At 41.7% G+C, this 14,914-nt stretch overlaps 1 pseudogene; it reads right to left on the reverse strand.

The window, feature by feature from the left end:
- Nucleotides 1-501: 501 nt before the first annotated feature.
- LOC129083326 (ribonuclease H2 subunit B-like) lies at nt 502-14,512 on the reverse strand (annotated as a pseudogene).
- Between the last annotated feature and the right edge of the window lie 402 nt (nt 14,513-14,914).

Consider the following 14,914-nt stretch of genomic DNA (forward strand, 5'->3'; position numbering starts at 1 on the left):
AAAGAAAAAAATCAGGCAGGCACTATATGCAGGGGGAAATGCTCATGGTGTGTCACGAGCCAGAGTTGTGATTAATTCTGTACATTGGAGGTCCAAAAAAAAAACAACCAGTAAAACCATGCTAATTTTTTAAAAATAAAGATATAAACAGAAATGCAGGATCAAAAGGAAGAGGGAAAATGAAGCTCTGCTGAGCTGAGGTGGTCTGTTGCATAATCTGAGCTCTTAAGCTATCCTCTTCCTGAGAGAAATGACTTTGTTGTTACACAGAGCTAGGTTCATACCTCAGGTCCTCCTTGCGCTCTGTGTGCCTCTGGACAGTTATTTAACCTCTCCAAGCTGCTGTTTCCTCACCAGGAAAGTGGGTCAAGAATAATATTTACATTGTAGGGCTTTTGTGAGGCAAAATAAGAAAATGTAAGTAAAGCAGTCAGCAATCAATGTTCATTTTTGTTATGACTGCTGCTACTTTCACCCTCATCATCGCCATCATCATCATCCTCATTTGCCATCCCCGTTGTTGTCATCTTCATCTCCACAACTGCCATGGTCATGACTATCATTACTGTCATTGTTGTCATGATTGTCATCAGTGTCACTGTAACTGACATAGTCATTGTCGTCATCATTGTCATCATCAGGTGGAGGTTGTTGGGATGATGACCTAGGTTCAGGGGGGACAGAAGCTGCAGGAACTCAGCAAGAAGTCACTGAGGTGGAGGTCAGGATTGGTGCTGATAGCGGCCTCCATGGGTTAACCACAGAACCAGCTTCCTCAACCTCCCTAAGCCCCACTGAGGCTTGTGACTCAGAATCTATGCTCTTTCTGCCCATCCAGGATTGACAGCCCAGAGTAAATGTCTTCCTGGGATAGTTAACTTGAAAGCAGCATCTTCCTAAGTTGTGGTTGCTGTGGAAACAGGTGCCCTTTGAAGACCAGGAAAATGCTGTCAGAGACAGCTTCTTGACTCCTGAAAAATAATTGTCCGTTTTTTCCTGAGCTTATTATTCCCAAGAAATGTTTGTCAAAAAAGCATGTGCTGTGGGGCCTATCCTGCCTCTCACGTCTGCTTTCTTGCTGCTGGAAGATGCACGCCTCCGGGCAGCGCACTCGGTGCTGGTGGCAGGGTAAGAAATGGCGCTGACTCTTTGGGATTGATTTTTTTTTACCTAGCCTTGCATCTTCTTGCATCTCCTTGAAAACTCCCTCTTATTTTGGGGGGACTCCTTATATAAGCACTGTCGCTCTTGTTTTTAAAGAAGGCCAGACTATTGGAGGCTTTAGCACTCCCAAGGAGGAAACTCCCAAGGAAGGAAGTAATAGCTCACCAAAAAGCTCTGTCTCTCAAGGTCCGTCTTCCTTGCGCACACAGGATTCTGTTTGGATGCCCACTGTGTTACCACGCTTTCTCTATGAGGGAGCTGCATCCCCTTGGGTCCATTGGTGTGTGAGGACGCAAATAACTTTCTCTTGTTTTCCTTGGAGCAATTGAGAGAAGTTGAAACATTAAAAATAAGCAAAGAACCTAACCCAAATAGCAAGAAAGAGCAAGAGAGAAAGAAACAAACAAAATAAGAGGCATAAAAACAGTCCCCAACTCTGGCACAGAGGGTGACACTTTCTAGTTCCAGAGTTCGGGTCCAGCTGTCAGGCTCCTCCTCAGACCCCTGACCCCCAAGGCCAGGCATCCTCGCTCTCTGAACCTGCTGTGACCTGGCCAAGTCTTGAAGCAAAGGCTGAGAAGAAAAGTTCTACCTCTGTTATCCCCTCTACCTCAAAGAGAATGAACACATTCTAAAATAGAGTAAGACATGGAGAAAATATTCTCTCTAAGCCATCCTGGACCCAGAGTTCCCTTTCTCCCTCTCAAGTGTTTCTATAGAAGTGGATTACCTCTCTGGGGTGAGTCAAGATGAAGGAAGAGAAATTTGACTGTCAGATCATGCTCCTCTCATCCAGAACATTTTCTGCTTTAAATTAGCCAGATTTCCTCCCTCTCTGCCTCTCTCTTTCCTTTCTTACTCCTTTTCCCCCCTTTATGCATACAATAAATATTGAGTTCCAACTACATGCAAAGTACATTGGTATGAGGCATTGATTTAAAAATGTGTTTTTAATTTTGATCCCAAGCACATTTTTTCATTTCTAAAATGTTTAGACTGAATGACTCTATACCTTGCAAATGATAAAATCTCCCTATCATTTCACTCTCTCTGTCTTAAATACTCAACCTTCCGCCACACTGTACATGGATGTGTTCATAGTATACATGTATGTGTGTTGGTGTTCGGTCAGACACATGTGCCAGAATGTGTGTGCATGGGTGTGCCGGTGTTTGAGGTCCAGTTCTTTATTCGCGATTTATGACTGCTGACCTAGATACTTTCTGAGGTTGGCTTTCTAAGCTTTGAGCTAGCTTTTAGCAGCTCAAAATTCCTGCCAGCCTCACCCCTCAAAACACCCTGTGCCATCACCTCGCAACGCAGGTTACACAGTTCCTGGGCACCTAGGAAAAAGAGCTGACCAGCTGCCTAAGGATGGTGTAGCCCAGCTACTTCTCATGTTCAAGTTCCAGAACAGGCTGTGCACTGTGGGGAGCCCTGTCTCAGCCAGGTAATGGGAGGGAGGCAGCAGATGGCTTCTCTGCTTCTCCACTGAAATTTCCCCAAACTAAGGCCCACTTAAGCCCGACTCTTGTCTCTTCTCACCGTTCTGGGGACTCTGTTCATATTAAACAAAGCTTTCTGCCAGCTTTTCTTTTGAGGAGGAGGGGCTCTCAATTAAGCAACCACCTGAAAACTGCCATGCTGCTCTCTCTTCCCCAGCAGCTCAAAGCGCTTCCCCACGTCCATCTCTGACCTTTGGCACAAGCTGTCAGATTGCCCAGAGCAAAGATCCCAAAGGGTGATGGGAAGTATTTGTTTTTATAGAGTGCCTTTCTTTCAAGGATATCCAAGTAGCTTTCAGATAATTCAATGTGATCATTGTAAATGGCGAAACTGAGAACTAAACAAATTTATCTTCGTCTTCAGAGACATACAGCTAATGACTTGAAAAATCCAACCCACCTCCTTTTCTCATTTTCAACCCCTCCAAAAGAAAGCAAATTATGATCTGAGAAGTGAGACTAACACAAAATGAGGGAGCTCATTTTTTTCTTAGCACCTCTTTTCTTTGACTTCCCTTAGGACCACACTAGCTCATCCTTCCCCTCTCAAGGGTCTGGATGCACTAAGGCAGAAAGGTCACAAGAGTATGCAGAGGCCAGGCTCACTGCCCTCACCCCCAGAATTTGCTCCTACCTTAGCTTAAGCCATTCGTCTTGAGGGTATGTTCATGTTTCCATGGACACATACAACGTCTCCCTTGGGTCTGATCCTGCAGGTACAATAGGAAAAAACATAGATGTGGTATCTGCCCCAATGAGCTTTCAGCAACTCCAGTGTGGATACTGTTGTCACCTCTCTGCACACTGGCAGAGCCAGAGAGAAGAAAGTCTCAATTTCTTGTAAACCAAAGGACTGAATTACTGCTTCCACCCGCAGAAAAGGTGTGGGACAAAGGGTCAGCAAGTTCCTATAATTATAAAGAGCATTTCTGTTTATGAAGAATACCTCCTTTGGGACATGGAGGACCCATTACATTTATAGACTTTTCCCCCATAATGAAGTCAACATAATAATAATCGTATTAAATATTGAAAAAATAATAACTAATATTTATATATATATTGAGTAAGCAGTAAGTACTTCATTCTAAGCATTGTATACACATTATCTCATTTACTCCTCATATTAATTTTCTGAGCCAGGAACTCATTATCCCCTTATGTAGATGAGAAAACCAAGGCACAGAAATGTAAAATTTTCCCAATGTTTATTAAGCACCAAGTATTGAACTTGGAACTTTAAATTATCTACCATGGTTCCTTTCTGCAAATCTGAGAAGTACTCAGCTTTCCTTGAAGAAAGGGAGGTTTAGGAGACGAAATCCATTGCTCAGGGTGCACAGATGTGAGGCGAGACAGGAGTGGAACCAGGCCAGCCCTCCCCACAGTTACCTCTCTCCCATAACCCTGGCCCTGCTGGAGTACAGCTCATGGGGAACCTGTCCTTATTCTCAAGTTTACGCAGTGCCTAGCATAGTGTTGGCCCACAAAAGACATTCCATAAATGCATGCTCATTCTTTTTATTGAGCTAATGGATTCTAAATTAAATATTGATATTAAGTTCTGTTATCCACACTCCTGGGAGTAATAGCATGGGTACTCATAGAAGTGAATAATTACTCAATCATGGGTGCTTTGCTTTAAAAATGCATTTATTTATTTATGTTTGAATATGGGTTTGCTATTTATGGGACTCATGTCACTTCTTACAAAATAATGAGGATATGGTGGAATGGTCTGATTCAGAAGAACTTGAGAGTAAACACATCTTTCCCTGTTTAGGGTCCTGTTGTTTCTAGCTCCCTGAGGGGGTAAAACATGTCATCTCGTACACTGAGATCACAAACTGGCCATCCTGGCTGTCCTTGTCTTATGAATGGCTTTTGTTTGACTCACCAAAGGGTGGACCTACAAAGTGATTTCCTTCCTTCCTTTCTCTCTCCATTCCTCTGCCTTCCTTCCTTCCTTCCTTCCTTCCTTCCTTCCTTCCTTTCCTTTCCTTTCTCCTTCCTCCCTTCCTTCCTCTTTCTTTAGAATTTATTATCCTTGTCAACATTAAAAAAAGAGGAGAGTTTTGTCTAGGTTTTTGGCTTCTCTGGAAAAATTATGTCTGGCAACATAGGCCCACATTTGCACTTGGCAGTTAGCTGCTGCTAATTAATGAAGGCTCGTCTTCCAGAAGAGGCCTGTGTCCTCTACAGGATCTGAGTCTTCACCACCCTCTGTCATCTCCCTGACACCAAGACTGAGTGTCAGTTGCCACTAGTTCTCACACTTATGTAATTGTTTTTCTTACTCCCAGCCAGTCCCACCCATTCCTGTTATAGATCTAGCAGCTGAAGGCATTTGAGTTCATGAGCCCGTCTTATGCAATGCAAATCATCCCGGGTGAGTAGAAGAGCATGCAAAATGTCACTCCAGCTCCTCCCATGGTCCACCTTCCTCGTTTCTGCTCTGACAGGGCACCGCAAAAGTAGTATGATAGGGAATGGCTCTGCCCCTAGTGTCAAGCCCATGGAAATTTCCAGCTTCTCTCAAGTAACCCAGAAAAAAATAGGCAAATATTAATCTTGTAAATTAACTGCTGAAGAGCCCAAAGATTTCATTTCAAACTTTTCAACTAAAAAGACACCTTTCTATTAAACCACCTAGTAGTGAGAGGTTAGTTCCATCCCAAATAACTTACTTTCACATGAGCGGCACTGCTTTTCCCGCCCTGGCATGCTTACTACCTGACTCACCCCTTTCTGTGATAAAAGTAACAACTAATGTTTTGTTTGAGATGAGAAAATCCCATGCTAATGGTATCTAAATAGAAGAGTTGGTGCCATTGTCAAAGGAGCTAAAGAGTGAGGCTGCAAAGAACTTGAGAGAGCTCTGTTTGGCCAAAATGGCCACAAGTTAGCCGATTTGGTTATAAACTATGTTAAGACTTTGACACACACTTCTGCCACAATTTTGGCAGATACTAGCTCTTCTCATAGGTGTTGTGGAAGGTCGAATTAGTGTTCCCAAGCCTTCTTTCTCAGAGGAAAACACCCTGTTTCCTATGACTTCATAGTTCCTTCTGCTAGAGTGTGCAGAGTGTATATCTCTACCCATCTTTGAACTTGACCATGCAATTTGCTTTGATAATTGGAATATAGGTAATGAGTGACAATGTGCCGGTTCCCAGCTGAGGGTTGATGAAGTTAGGAAATTTCTACCAGGCACATTGAATGTCTTCCCTCTGTAATGAGAAAAATATGCCTCAGGCAGCTGTGGCTCCTTAGGCTTGGGTCTTGGGATGAAAACACGGGAAACAGACCTGGATCCACCTTAGCCCAGCTGAGCCCAGCTAAGATCGACCAAACTGGAGCCAAATTTTAACCCAAGCTGGAAACAAGTATTAATATTTGTTGCTGCAAGCCACTGAGATTTGGTTGTCATACAACACTGTCACAGAAAAAAATTAAAGAAAAAACAAAGAACCTGACTAACACAGCTAGTAAATGGGAAAAAAGATTACTTGTTCTAGTTTGTCAATTATTGAGAATTTTAATTATGCCAGAGGATATGTCACCATGATTTTATCTATTTACTCTGCAAATACACTTTTAATAAGTTTTGTTGTTGGTTTGTTGTGGGGTTTTTTTTTGCCATTTTCAGGATGTTTCTGTGATGCATGGTAAGCTTCATTGTACCATTCTGCTAGGCTGACATGGATACATGACTTCTGTAATAAATGAAGATATCTGCTGAAATAGATAATTTAATGGGAACCAAAAGTTTACCAGATATAGTAAAGAAAGAAGAGTGCAGTACAAAAGAAAAAAAAAAGTACATGGGTAGGTATTTTGTAGTCTGTCAAGAGCTAAGATAAGCATCTTATTTTTCTAACTAAAAAACCCTAGGTCTTTCAATCTACTTAACTCCACCGGCTTTCACTTTTCAGGCTACCTAACTAATCAGCTTCTGTTATCTTGATTCCGTGGGCAGCTTTGAGAACTAGTCCCATTGGCCCTCTTATTTGTTCATTTACAGTCATCTTGTTGGGGTCACAGATAAGTACCCAACTCATTAGGCGCTGACCCCTACTGGAGTAATCATCATAAACCACCATGAGCTCTTCCCAGTTCAATTGACGTGTAAACTATTTAAGGACAAGATCAAATGAACAGGAAAGATTTTCTGGTTTAGTTTAATTGCTTCTCAGGTGGCCTCTCATTTACCAAGCTATGCTACAAGTAAGAACCAGAACTACCCTAGTGAAACTAATATAAAAGACCCAAGCACTTCGGGGAATATAGCTTGATTCAACAGATCCCAGGGAACTTCACTGCCAGATTTAAAGAAATGTTGTTTGTCTATTTGGTGTGCTGCTAGTGGTCCTTCTCTGCATATTCATGGTTTAAAATTGCATTCTCTTTAGATTTAATGAGGCCATTATGTTGTCCACAAATTCCTTGCTCTTTAAACTACAAAAAATGATGGCTACTTTAAACATGAGTCAAGTTGTTTCTATTGGATGTTTTCATTGGGATGTATGTAGTTTGAGGATATCAAGTAAAAGGTGGTTAAAAATTGTAATAAAAATATAGTGGGGTAGATGAAACAAGATAGGCAGAAAGTTAATGGTTGCTGAGGCAATATGGTGCTTTGTTGTACTATTTTCTCTACTTTTGTATGTATTTGGAATTTTTTATAATAAAAATGAAAGGTTTTTAAGTCTGCAGTCATATCAGCTCAGATCTGAACCCAAAACTTATTTTGGGACTTGCTTTGTATCTCTTCTGGATTATTTTTCTCAAAGGAAAGAATGGCTGTCAGGAGACCCCATTTCACAAAACTCATTCAGTCCTGTAGTTCTTAAGCTTTCACTGCTTTGTCGAGAGATGGAAACAGCTGGCTCTGGAGTTTCAAGGTCTGACTATCAATTATGCTTAGGTGAAATGCACTTCTCTTTTAGGCTTGGCTGCTGTCACCTTTCAATTTCCCTTCTTGCCTTGGGTGTGGATGGAGTCCAGCAGGAATGGTGCTCTGGGCTTATACAGAATGAAGGCTCTGATAAGCAGCAAAATCCATCTGCCTTGACCTGCCCAGGCTCTGTCTCTGGTGAAGTTCCTGGGGCTCAGAACCTGAACCCACAACCTGCCCCAGATCTTGACCAGCCCAGACAAGAACAAGTTGCAGCTTAGGAGGTTGGACCTCAACAACAGGAGTGGGCTTGCAGCGTTGTTAACGCATCTAGTGTAACACAGCTGGGGAGAGGGGAGCCCTGTAGAACTCTGTGTCCACCCAGCTGCAGCTATCCTGTAGCTCTCACTATGTTTGCCCCGATTATGTAAAAGGGCTTCAGTATTGGATCTGACTGAGAATGGACTGTGATTTCATGTCAGCCATCTTTGTGGGCATCCTGATACCCTACTTGTTACCCCTCTCTCCAGGGACAAAGACTTAGGGCCCAGACATGCAAACAGGGAACAGGGCTGTTCAGACTTCCTCTTGTCCTACCGTCTGAATTGCAACTTCTTGGCCATAGGTATGAATTATTGCATCTCTTTGAAAAACATACTTTGGATTTTTCCTACACCCTAAACAGTCAAACATATAATTAATCTGGTCACCCTAGCCTCACTTTGTGCCATGGCCTAGTTCCTAAATGATGGTAGTCCTGTTCCTTTGTTCTATGAGCACAACTGAAACAGGTGTCAATTTTATGTGGAGTTTTTAAGAAAAGCACAGGAGAAAAATATATTCAAAATTCAAAAACAGAAGAGTGACACCTTCAAAATCCAAATTTTTGACTCTAAAAATGGCTAATTTTCTTACTTGGTTATTTTATTTATTTGTTTATTTGGTTTAGATGCCCAAGTTAGGGGGGCATGTCTGGGCTGAAGACATCTCCCCAATTTGATGATAGGCCTTTCCGGGCTGCTTTTAAGCAATGAGGCAGTCTGCCACATTGGGGAAGCAAGGGCTTTGAATTTGGTCAGACAAGGTCCCAGAGGTTTGGTCTGACATTTCCTAACTATATGGCTTTAGGGTTGGGGCCCTCTCTTGGCCTCAATATTTTTCACTTGAAAAATAAAAATAATAATACCTACTTGGTATGGTTGCCATAAGGATCAATTATATGTAAAATGTGTAACCTAGTTGCCTGGAAGATTATATATACTCATTGAGTAGTGGCTGCTATTCCTTTTTACATTCTCAGGTCCAGAAAGGTCCTAGGCATCCAGATTACATAGGTGAAGCAATGGGCAATAGAGAACCTCAATGGTCTCACAGGGTCCAGAGGCCCATAAGCACAGAAGAAAAAGTCCAGCGTGGAAGGGTCTTGCTCCTCTCCATCATAAAGAGTGTCAAGGGCTATTTCTTCATGAGAAAGGAGTCAAAGTTTTGTGTACTTTGGATAGGGTTCAGGAGGGTGAATCTGAAAATGCTACGCACAATATAATCTATGTGTCTACATAATTTTTCTGGGAAGATAAGTGCAAAGCTTTTATCAGGTATTCAAATGAGTCTCAACAAATTTCCATTGATTCAACAAATACCTTTTGAGTATTTATTATGATCTATGTGTAGGAAGTACAGTAGTGAATAAGACAAACAACACCCCCCGCCCCCGCCTTTATGGAGTTTAATTTCCAGTGAATCTGAAAATTCCTAAGAATCACTGATCAAAGCAATCCAAGAAGCCATGGAATGGGGTTTACATTTTTCAGGAGCTCTCTTTTGATTGCATTGAGTTATAGACTCCAAACATCTGTCCAACTGGGTAAAACATGTTTTTGCAGTCATATATATTTGACACTGTGGACACCAAGGGAGAAGATCAATGAAAGTTTACTGATTAGATTCAAAGCCAGCAAATTTCCTCTGATTACCCTACTGTGGAACTACAGAAATAAAAGGAATCTATTAAACAATATGACAGAGTAAAAAAAAAATCAATAAGAAAAACAGTAAACCTTGGCATTTTAGCATAAGAGGGACCTGTGTTCAAATCTTCAGCTACCTAACTGTGAAAGATTGGACAAGGAACAGCATTATCTTAACTGAAGATACTTATTTTGCAGGTTTGTCATGAGTGTTAAATGTTATTACTGGCACTCGGTAAAGTTAGTTCTCTATGTCTAAGACAATAATTCCTATAAATTTAAGATCATGGATCAATAAACATAAAACACAACCCACATATATCTATATACCACACACATATGCGTTTTTGATACAAAGACTTGCCAAATTTTAAATTTTTTCCAAGAGATTTACACAACAAATAAACTATAATAAAATCACACACACACAATTGATCGCCTTCTTTAATAAAGAGTATTTTTGAAAACAAAGCAATAAACAAAGTCTAATGTCAGCATAAAAGACAGTCCTGTAAATGATACAAATTGTGCCCAACACTAGTATATTAAAAACTCAAACACCTGGCTGGTGTGGCTCAGTTGGTTGGAGCACCATCTCATAACCAGAAGGTTGTGGGTTTGATTCCCAGTCAGGGCACATACCTAGGTTGTGGGGGCAATCTCCGGTCTGGCACATATGGGAGGCAACCAATCTCTGTTTCTCTCTCACATTGATGTGTCTCTCATTTCCTCTCTCTAAAGGCAACGAAAAAAACCTAAATATATAAAAACTGAACATAAATATATAACAATATATTACTATATATAGAACAATATAAACAAAGTTAAAAATTCAATATATTTTCTTTATTTCCTCATTTTGCTTGCAAGTGTGTTGTAGTCCATTTGCCTCATCTTTTGATTTTCACAACCCTGTAAGATGGGCAAGACAAGGATTTTTAGTTGCATTTTTTTGAGGGGAGAAGTGGCTGGCTCCAGGTCCCCTCTCTCTCTGCATCTTTGCCTGTGGGTCCTATGAAACGGGGAATCATTGCAATCATTGGTTTAGGCACTAGTCCTGTTATTCTTTTGGGTCAATGGGAGGGAGGCTGCAGCTTTATGTGAGGCAGAACTTTGTTGACAGACAAAACTGAGCTGCCCCATGTCTGCAGGAGCCTTGTAGCAGAAGCTGGATGGCTGGCCACCTGAGAATACCTGCTGCCCCTTCCCAAATGCACCTTCAAAGATTTGAGTCTCATGCCCTACCAGTTCTTCCTTTTTCCCTGGAAAAAGTTTACCAAACCCTTCAGCTGAACTCACATTCCATGGTGAGTTAGAGAAAGCTTGGATTTTAGAATCAGACAGACTGATACTAGAATCCCAGCTCAACTTATATTTATATGAATACAGTATTTAATCTCTCCCAGCCATCTGTATATGTAAAACTGGGACAATACTTTAAAATCTCCTAGTGTGGTGAGCATTAAAGAAGGTAAGATGTGTATATAAAGTTCCTGACATCATTCTCCCAAGGCTGCTGTGTTCAGTTGTGCAGGTTGTATGTTGCTCAAGGGTGGTGTCAGTCCAAGGGGCAAATGGGGGTGGAAATCCAGCCAGTGCTCAGATCCCAAGTCTTGTGCCCTCACAGGGGCTGCAGCCTGAGGTGAAGCAGTGCCTTCTAGGAATTTATGCACTCTGACTGGACACCTTTTCCTAAGTCTTAGAAAAGCTCTGAATGCCTTAGGTAGTTCCTGCCTTCTTTTCTACCCCCACCTATGGTCCTTTCCCCTCCAGTGAACATGGGTCATAAAATTGATTACCCTGACTCACTTGCAATGCTCCCTGGTTGCTCAGCTCACATGGACTGGACTGCAACTGCTTCCAGGCAAATGAGAGGAAGAAGATTTCTTGTTACCTCCAGGGCCTTAACAAGGATTGGTTCTGTCTCTAAATGAAATACCCTTTAAATTGGCCTGAAATTGCTTCGCTTGTCTCAGTTAAGTGGAATCCTATGGACGATAAATCTGACTTGAAAGAGCTCAGTTTAATTTGACTAAGATGTTACAAAGGGTTTACCAAAATTTAAAGCATTTGTCTATGGAAAATCAATTATGGTCCAATCCATCTCACAGATGAAGAGAGCATTTGCATTTTTGGATGCCGTATGGACACAAGCACATGGGTGTGCACCCACATGCACACATTTAGGGTGCAGTGGCTGGAGTTTCATGTTGCAGAAACTTAGTGAACTCATTGTGGGTTAAATATGGCCTCTTGACTAATGATAAGCATGTTATCAGTTACAATAATTATAGCATGTCTGGCTCACTGTTTAGAATGCTGGGTCCTGACTCTCCAGCCATGACCTGATTTGAGCTTGTTATTCACAGTTAGAAAAGTACTTCTTATTCCAGGTTCCTCAGTTTCCATTACCCTCCAGTGACATGGGTGGAAGACCACTCCAATGGGTGAAATAAATGTCTGGTCCCAGGCAAATTTAGCAACTCACCAAAAGTGCAATGTGCTAAAAAGAAGAAGAAGAGGAAGAGGAAGAAGGAGAAGAAGAAGGAGAGGGAAAGAGAAAAGGGGGAGAAGGAAGAGGAAGAGGAGGAGGAGGAGGAGGAGAAGGAGAAGGAGAAGGAGAAGGATAGTCAAGTCTTCTCACACAGTGAGTTACCAAGGCTGTGTCCAGCTGGCCTCTGTAAGGCTGTGCAACTCTAGCAAGGTAAATACTGAACTATCGCATCTAAGGTGACTGGCAATGGGCAGACCTGGGAGTGGAGCCCTACCAGGGGCAGGTGGGGCTGTCTACAGAGAGTGAAGTGGTAGGGGGCACTCAGCATAAGACCCCACACTAATATGAAAAATTAGTTGCAATGAGGGGGGAGCTAGTCATGGTAGAAGTAGTAGTAATGACAGTGATAATAAGTAACAATAATAATAACCAACATTTATCAACACCTATTATGTGTCAGGTGTGTTCTAAGCACTTCACATATATTATCTCATTTAATTTTCACACACAAAAAAAATCCTTTGAGGTAGGCATAATTTTTTACCTAGAGCTAAGTACACACAGTTATGTAACTAATGGAGTTGGAATTCTAATTGAAGCTTGTTTTTTTCATTATTATACATGATGGCCTTCAAAGACCTAAATGAAAAATGAAAGCAATATGCAGAGGTTGGGAGGATTAGAAGGGTTCATAACCTGGTGTCAGGAAGCACCAGGTCCTCCCCTCCTCTCACATGCTAAGATATTGCAGAACTGAGGAGCTTGAGGAGAGAAGGGTGCACTCTCCTTCCTCAAGTTGGAACAACTTCAGGAATTTTGAACACTCTGTTTAAGTCTTCATATTAAAGAGGAGGCTCTTGCAGATCCCTTCTGATCGCTGGTAGTGCCTTGAAGACTTCTTTTCTCCTAGAGACATAAAGTGCCAGGCAGGGTGGGTCTGGGAGGAAACAGGAAGTGGGCTGACTGCTCAGAGGTCTTCTGGGCGTTGGGTTTTAACTCATAGAAGTAAAGAGAACTTTCAGGCTTCCTCTGAAGTCATCCAAGAGGAAGGAGCATGGGGACACAAGAAGAATGAACTTGGGAGAGAGTCCACAGTGTACAGAAGTCAGCAGAGAAGCTGGCCCAAGGAAGTGATGTCATAGCATGGTAGTACATTTTCTGAGTCCTGGAGGCTTGAACTTGGGAGGTAGAGATGAAGCTTGGGGAGCATCTTGCATTGCATTTGTCTAAGTCAGAATGCTTTGGTAAATTATGATAACTTTTTAAATGCTGGGGCTCTTTACACTGTTTGTATGAAAAATCTTGTAGACATAAGAGCTGCCCTTGTAATCTAAGTGTATAGGAACATGAAGCTTCTGTAGATCTCTCAAGATGTTCTGGAATAAGAAACACTCATTTATAAATCCTAAGTGTACTCAGGACATGTGTCTTTTTTTTCCTGAAAACCGCTCCTTTTTTTATTTCAAAAAGTGGTTATTAAGGGTCAGGAAGTGCAGTGACATGGAGGAAGGACAAAAATAGAACATGTAAAAGACAGGTATTTTTGCTAGATTTCATACTCAACATTTCAAATATTTCCAACTTTTAAAAAAAATTTTGCACCAAAAAAGGAACCATACTTTTCATTCCACTCTTGTCAACTTTACCAAAGCCATCCAAGCCACAGTCATTTTTCTATTTTTCTTTTCATTTTCCTAATCTTTAATGTTAAACTTAGTATAATCTTCTTTTGCTTTTATGGGCTCATCTGATAACTTTATTTTCTTTGATGGAGGGTTTGGTAATGAAGCTGAAGATTCGGGAAGCTTGAAATATTTAGATGAGTCATCACTTAGTTTTTTAGGGATGTAATTAGATATCAGACCATGGGCACAATGAATATAATCCTCTGCTTTGTCACTGGAAACCTGATGACTAGAAGAAAATGCAGTTGACTCTACCTGGGCACTGATATTATGTCATCGGTTTTTAACGCTGCTATAGTCTGATTAAACTTTTTTTCCCCAGACACTTTAATGTCTTCCCTTTTCCATACTTATAATATTTCTTTTTGTCTATTTCTTTTCCCTCTGTAACAACTCAAAGTAATTACTCAAGTTCAGGAAGTTTCAGCAACAAGATGCAATTCGGAAACATGTCATCCACCAGCACAGAGGCTGAAACTTTCCCTCTTTATCAGCCTTTATAAGGTAGTGGAGAGGGAGAAATAGAGGGCCCATGGGTGTGGTTAGGTGGAGAAGACCTGATTGAAATGATCGATTTATAAACCACGATGGTGTTTTCCCTTGAAAACTTTTATCTCAAAGAGCTGCTACAGACACATATTGAAAAGGTAAAGAGCTCCTTCCTCTGAACATGGGTTAACCAATTTTACAAACATAAGCCCATTTTTTACCTTTTTTAAAGCATCTTTTACATATTCTGGAAGCAGGAACCCAGGCTTCCAGGTACCAGCACCTTCCTGGCAATCCATCCAGTCCACCATGCCACCTGCCTTCTCACTGGGGTGCAGCAGCCTCCAGTCTCAGCTTTTGGAGTGAGGGACTAGATCCCAGTGGAAAACGGCAGGGGAAGGGGGGCCTGCGAATTGCATGGCCTAAACAGGAGCTTCTATAGGTGGCAAGAGCAGAGCAGAAGCCGAGTTAACTCTCAGCGTTAGAAGCCAACCTAGGGGGCCACTACCCTACCTAGGGTGGATTTTACAACCTCCATGGGTAGTCTTTTCTAACTTTTTCTTGCAACGGGAGTTACCACAGGTTCTGATTTCTACCGGGCCAATCCAATTGGTAGGTCCTTGAGGAGAGTGAGAGAGGGAGGAGAAACATCTTAGATCCAGACCAGGATGAGTCAGCAGTTCCCAGGGACTAGATGGAGCAGGGATATTTGC

This window comes from Pteronotus mesoamericanus, unplaced genomic scaffold, assembly GCF_021234165.1.
Source record: "Pteronotus mesoamericanus isolate MK-2021 breed Mesoamerican mustached bat unplaced genomic scaffold, CSHL_Meso_final scaffold_167, whole genome shotgun sequence".
Classification (NCBI taxonomy): Eukaryota; Metazoa; Chordata; class Mammalia; order Chiroptera; family Mormoopidae; genus Pteronotus; species Pteronotus mesoamericanus.